The following is a 6960-nucleotide window of genomic DNA, read 5'->3' as shown; positions in this document are numbered from 1 at the left end:
CTTCCTTCCTTCCTTCCTTCCTTCCTTCCTTCCTTCCTTCCTTCCTTTCCCCCCCTTCCTCCCTCCCTCCCTTCCTCCCTTTCCCTCCCTTCCTCCCTCCCTCCCTTCCTCCCTTCCTTTCTTCCTGCCTTCTTTCCTTCCTTCCTTCCTTCTCTTTCCAAATTTTTCCAGACACAGTCTCTCACTCCCCTGGCATGGCTAGTTCCAAGGGTCCAACTATCTTCACAGCCCTCACCTCCAGGACTGGGATTTCAGGTTCATACCAGCACTCCTGGCCTTTCAGATGAGTGCTGGGAATCCAAACTCAGGTTGTGTGCTTCAGTGGCAGGTACTGTGCCAACTAAGCCATCTCCCAGCCCCAGTACTTCTTAGCTACATACAGATTAATCACACCACACCATAATTTAAAAGTTCAAAATGTATAGAAGTGGGTATGTGATTCATAGTTATAATCTCAGCATGCAGAAGGCAGAGGCAGGAGGTTCTGAAGTCAAAGGCCAGCCTGGGATACAGAGTGAGTCACTGTCTTCAACAGTACAAAGAACACAGAAAAAGAACAACAATAATTTTTAAGTGTTACTGAAAAAAAAAAGTGGGAATATAGCTCAGTGGAGGAGTGCCTGCTTAGCATGTGAAATGTTCTGGGCTCACTCTTTGGGACTGGTAAATCTATATCTATATCTATATCTATATCTATATATATATATATATATATATATGTATGTATATATACACACACATATATACATATATGCATATATATGCACAGGTATGCATAGCTGCTTTATTTGAATTAAGAAAAAATAGTACTATGTATATAGAAGTGAATGGATAGTGCTGGGTGATGCTGTTTATACTCTGGAGCACTGCTCGTGAGGAAGAGGAAGGACCCTTGACGATCACAACATGGGGGGAAGCTTTAAATAACTAAGCTGAATGAAATAAATCAGGATAAAAAAAGCATTTCCTATATTATTTAGAGGAAAAAAATCACAAGGAGTAGTGAAAGCAGATGGGTAATTGTCTGGAAATATCTGGCTGTGGAGGAGGGGCAAGAAATGAGAAAGGCAAAGAAACAGAGGAAGTATCTTTACAAAAATATTTACTTCTATTTTTATTTATGTGTGTTTGTATGCCACGGGTATGTGGGTACACATGGTGAGGAGAAGGGAGGGTCAGATACCCTGCCACTGGAGTTACACAGGTAGTGAGCTACCTGACCTGGGTGCTGGGAGCCATGTCCTCTGGAAGAGCAGCAAATGCTTTTTAACTGCCGAGCCATCCCCTCAGCCATGTGTTCACTCTCCCGGTTATAGAGCTGATTTCATAAGCATATGCATGTGTGAAAACTTATCAAATGGAAAAATGAGCAATAAGTTGATTTTACTTAATGAATTAAAAGTTCACTTAATAAATAAGTTGTTAAATACGGACACCTTGTTTACTATCAATCATAGCAAGGTAGCTTCTAAAAAAGCCAGGCATAGTGATAGAGACCTATTATCTCAGCACCCAGGAGACTGAGGCGTGAATTTCAGGGGTTCAAGACCAGCTGGAGCAACATAACAGGACCCTGCTTAAAAACAAAAAAACAAACAACAACAAACAAACCAAAACCAAGCAGCTAAAATCACACACAGCTATGGACAGATGCAGCCTTTGAAGAGAATGCTATTGGCCCCTACCCGGTGCCACACCTGACGTATTCTTACATACCTTCTTGGTAAAATGTCAACTTAGTTTGCTTTCTGGTGCAGCGTTTCAGCCATGAAACACTGAACAAAAGCAATTGAGAGAGGGAAGGGTTCATTTGGCTTACAGTTCATCATGCAGGGACGGTGAGGCAGGAACTCACACCAGGAGTAGACAGCAAGAAGGAACACAGGTTTGCCCTCAGGCTTCTAATCACCTACATTTCTTACACAGGGCAGGCCCTCCTGCCTAGGGAATGGTACCGCCCATGGTGGGCTGAGCCCTCCCACCTCAACAGCAATCAAGAAAATGCCTCACACACAAGCCTGCAGGCCAGGCTGATAGAGGAAAAGTTCTTTCTACCCAGCATGCCAAGTTGACAACCAAGATTAGCCATCCTGATGTGGAGTCGTTTCTTGATATATTTACTGTGTATTTCATGAACTAACACTAACATGTCCTTATTCCATTTTCTATGTAAGTCTGTTATTCGGGGCACTATACAGTAACAGTTAATGTTCCTATCTTTGTCCTCTACCGGGGCTTTTCAAGGGCTAGGACCCTAGTTTAATTCCCTCCCGACCCTTAAACTTTCAGCCCCACACTGAATAGGTCTATACATGCTTGTTAAAACGAGAAACTTTAGAACCAAATCAGGCCATCAGCGGCTATGCAAAAGAACCGAGGAAGCAGTACACCAGGAAAGGAGCCAGCTCCCCAGCTGCAGAGAGCAGAAAGACTGTTCCACTACTGCGCTTGGCTGGGGCAAAGGTCTCATCAGTCTTTCCCTCACTCCACAAACCCCATGGGGCCAAGGCATGACTGAGGCCAAGCTTAGTCCCTAAGGGAGGTCATTCCATCTACTCCCAGGCCTCGGCCAGAAACAGCAGGGCGTCTTTGCTCTGTCCTCTGTCTCAGTCCTATTCCCAGGTTCCTTCTTTTGTATAACTCACCTTCCCCTTGATGAATGCAAGAAAGCAGTCATTTAGGTGATCCACAATTGAGTGTGAACTGTGTGTCAGGCCCGTGGTCGATACAGGGAACATAGTTTCTGCCCTCCTGTCTAATGGGGACTCCAGGACATCCAGAACACACCAGGCCCACTTTTCAGCCAGTGCTGAGCTGCTTCCTGATGTAGCTGTGTATGCCTGCACAGGTAACTGGAACTTGGCTTTATATCTGTCAAACGGCACACATTATAATCCTGCCTCTGAGCATTCTTAGGAAAAGCTATTAAGCAGTGCATGTTAAACACCCCAAAAGTTATGCCTTCTTAAAGAGTAGACCCTCAACCCGCTAGCACCAACTTCCAAAAAAAGATTCAAGAGTTACTTCTAGCACAAACCCTGCCTTGTGCACAGCACGAATTCAGTGTGAGGTTCTTAGGCTTTCCAGGGCTCTTATTCTTAGCCTGGTGCCGTTTTCCCTCCAGATGAACAGCAGCAGTTGAGGGAGGCACCCCGTGAGCCTGTCTAGCCATCCTCTCTGTTGTAGCTTCAGAATCAAAACAAGCCCCACACCCAGACAGCTAGGCACATATTCAGGCATATCCAGCTACGTCACAGATGCCAGCCGGCAGCCCACAGCCCCGCCGAGAGACCGTGTGGGCCAGGTTCCTGTAAGGAGATGCTCGGTACCAGTGTACTTATTCTGAGCCCACAGTTGACTAGACCGTGGCGAACAATAGTGCCATCCACAGGCTGGCTGGCACCCTGGCATGGAAACACAAGACATACAGTTGGATTCTTCAGAATCCGTGTCACAGATACTGAGTGAGGCTCAAATGACAGCTCTAAGGAAGAGGCCAAGAATGAACAACGAATATGTGGAGAGACAAGAGGACATGGAACCTAGGTGCTGAGTGGAAACTGCCTCGTGCCAACCATGGAGAGAGACAGAAAGTCGCCCTCACTAGCCTGAGGCGTCCCCGATCCCGGACCTGTGAGGCCCTGATTAGCTCTGTGTCCATCCTTAGCACATGAGTTCAGGGATTCCCACCCACAAACCTGTACCTGCTTGTGCTGGCTTAGAACAGCTTTGTTCTGCCTAACCCAATCGTCCACTTCCTCCTCCATGTGTACATGCACACACACACATGCCCACACACACATCTGCATCCCCTTACACACACACACACACACACACACACACACACACACACACGCATCCGCACAGAAAAACACTTATGCAAGCACTTATCGAAATGCTTATCTAAAGGCTTATTATGCACACACAGTCTTGCTGCCCTCTGCCATCGTCATCAAGTGACGGAATGCCAGAGAGCAAATGCAAACAGCAGGGTTGTGATCCCAGTTGATATAGGGAAGAGAACATTCACTTCCCCTGCCCTGCCCCCACTCCTAGTTAGATGCATTTCTGAGCACACCCAACGTCATAATAGCTCATTCTTTATTCTTCCACTCATCCAATATTTACTGAGCTCACCCCTGGCATTCTGCATCCCTTTGTCTCCTCCTTTTGGATGCCTTGCGCTATTTGTATTTGCAATGCCTCCGATAGAGCAGGTACTTACACACCCACTGAAGGACCAGTGTCTGCCTGGCCTACTAATGGGTTTCCTATGAGCTCTGTAGTAAGAATTCTGGAACTTTTGGTCTTTAAAAAAAAAACCACAGAATTATTATAAGAATGTGTGTTCATTTTAATTCCAGGTATGGGTTTGTGGGGCTGCTGTTACTTGATGACTAAATGCCTAAATCAGTCAACTTATAAAAAGGAAGGTTGTTTGGGTTCAAGAGGCCCGTGACCTCTTGGCCCTGTGGCTCTAGGGTGGCGCAGTTTGTCGTGCCAGTAATGTGGCTGTGAAAGCAGCCATTCATTCAGGGGAGCCAGAGACCAAAAATTAAGGAAATGGATAGGGTCCCGAGGACTTATCTTCCTCAGACTGCCCCCCCCCCCCAAAGGTTGACTGTGTCCCAGTAACAGCACCTTGGTAACCAAGTGTGATGGTTAGCGTTGACTGTGGACTTCACACCATGTAGAATCACAGGGAGAGGGTTCTCAAGGGAGATCTGAGAGGCTGGAAAGGGAAACTCAAGCTGATTGGAAATATTTTTGCAGTGAAACCCAAGGAATGCTCCACTTCCCTGTGGACATCGATACAGTTACTCGTTTCCGATTGAGATCCCATTGTGTAGATCTAAATGCATTCTCACACACGTGAATACCCCGGCTGAAACATCATATCAGGACCGTACTTTAGGCCTAGGGAGATAGCTCAGTCCATTAAATGCTCATCTCACAGACATGTGGATGTGAGTTTGATTCCCCAGAACTCATGTAAACAAAACAAAACACAACAAAACAAAAGCAATAGACACAATGGCTCTCACTTGTGATCCCAGCGCTGGGAAGGCAGAGACAGGCAGGTCTCTGGGGCTTGTTGGCCAGCCTGCATAGCTTACTTTGTGAGCTCCAGGCTACTGAGAGCCTTTTTCCTTTTCAAACAAACAAACAAACCCCAAACCAACCAAACAAAAAAGGTGGACAGCATCTGAGAAATGATATCCAGGTTGTCCTTTGACTTCCACATCTGAACACACACACAGAGACAGACACATTACACACAGAGACGGAGAGAGACACACATGGAGTCAGAGACAGGCAGATACACAGAGACTGTATTTTAAATTAAAACCATATTGTCTGCTGTTGTTGAAGATCCTGACCCTGAGATCTTACACTAAGCCTTTCTCCACACTTTACTTTTATGTCACTGGGATGAGCCCTAACACAAATGACGTAAGAAAAGAAAGATCTGTGGGATTAGGTCTCAGAGCCTGCCACCCGCCATAGTGAAGAGGGGTGAGCAGTCCAGCTCAGGGCCGCAGGAGCCTGTGGCTGAGGCAGTTCACATCATGTCGGACCTGGAAACAGACAAGCCAGGGCTGAGTAGCTTCCAAGCCCACTTTCCCCAGCAAGGATCCCCAGCAAGGATCCCCAGCCTCCCTCTGTAGCACCGCCTACTGGGGGAACACAGCTCCCAAACATAAGCCTGGGGGCAACATTTTAGGTTAAAACAATAATTGGGTCTGTGAATGAAAACATTGTCTGGTTTTTGTTTTGTTTGTTTGGGGTATGGAGGGCAGCTAGAGATTGAACCCAGGACTTTACGTGTGCAAGATAGGTGCTCTTCCACTGATAGCTTCCATCCCGTGCCTATTGGCTGGTTTTATGTCACCTTGACACAGGCTAGAGTCATCAGAGAAGAGATACCTCAATTGAGAAAATACCTCTATAAGATCCAGCGATCAGGTATTTTCTTTTCCTTTCTTTCTTTGTTTTGTTTTTCGAGACAGGGTTTCTTTGTGTAGCCTTGGCAGTCCTGGAACTAACTGTGAAGTCCAGGGTGGCCTTGAACTCACAAAGATCTGCCTGCCTCTGCCTCCCGAGTACTGGGCTCAAAGGCATTCGTACAACATTACTGCCCAGCTATTTTCTTAAATAGTGACTGGTGGTGACGGGCCAAGCTCATTGTAGGTGGTGCCACCCCTGGGAGGGGAGCCCTGGGTTCTGTAAGAAAGCAGGCTGAGCAAGCCATGAGGAGCAAGCCAGGAAGCAGCACCCCTCCATGACCTCTGCATCAGCTCCTGTACTCAGGTTCTGCTCTGAGGTCCTGTCCTGCCTTTCTTCGATGATGAGCTGTAATATGGAGGCATGAGCCCAATAAATCTTTCCTCTTCAAGTTGGTTCGGTCATGATGTTTCCTCACAGCAATAGTAACCCTAGCTAAGACACCCTGTCATTGACAGACAACTTAAACAATCGGTGGTATGAGAAGTTGCCTTAGCACACCCCTCTGCGTAGATGTGCTCGCATGACATCTGGAGGACAAGAGTAAATGGTGAGAACAGGATCGTGAGTGTGGGATTTCCAGGAAGCTTCTGTGCAGCAGTTTTCCTTGAGGCTTTGATACAGTGGGCCTGGTTTTTGAAGGGGCTCCAACAGGAAGTCCAGGAAGAGGGAAAGAAAGCAAGAATTATCATTTCAGTTTTTTGTTGTTTTGTTTTGTTTTTGAGGTAGGCTTTCACGTGGTCCAGGGTGGCTGCAAATCTTCCACTTCCAATGCTCCCCGAGTGTTGGGGTTAGGGATGGGTGCTGCATGCCCAGGCCCTGTAAGGTTTTAGGAATGGGAAAGGAGGGTTGTTTCCATCCTGAGTCTTTAAGGACAGAGTTTAAAATATGTCACCTTGCAACATTCTAACACAGCACAGAAGCTATCTCTGTCAGGAAGAGGAAGTTTTTCAT

This window comes from Psammomys obesus, unplaced genomic scaffold (assembly GCF_907164565.1).
Source record: "Psammomys obesus unplaced genomic scaffold, mPsaObe1.curated_primary_1811, whole genome shotgun sequence".
Lineage (NCBI taxonomy): Eukaryota > Metazoa > Chordata > Mammalia > Rodentia > Muridae > Psammomys > Psammomys obesus.
The sequence above is the reverse complement of the archived record's forward strand: the minus strand, read 5'-3'. Positions refer to the sequence as shown.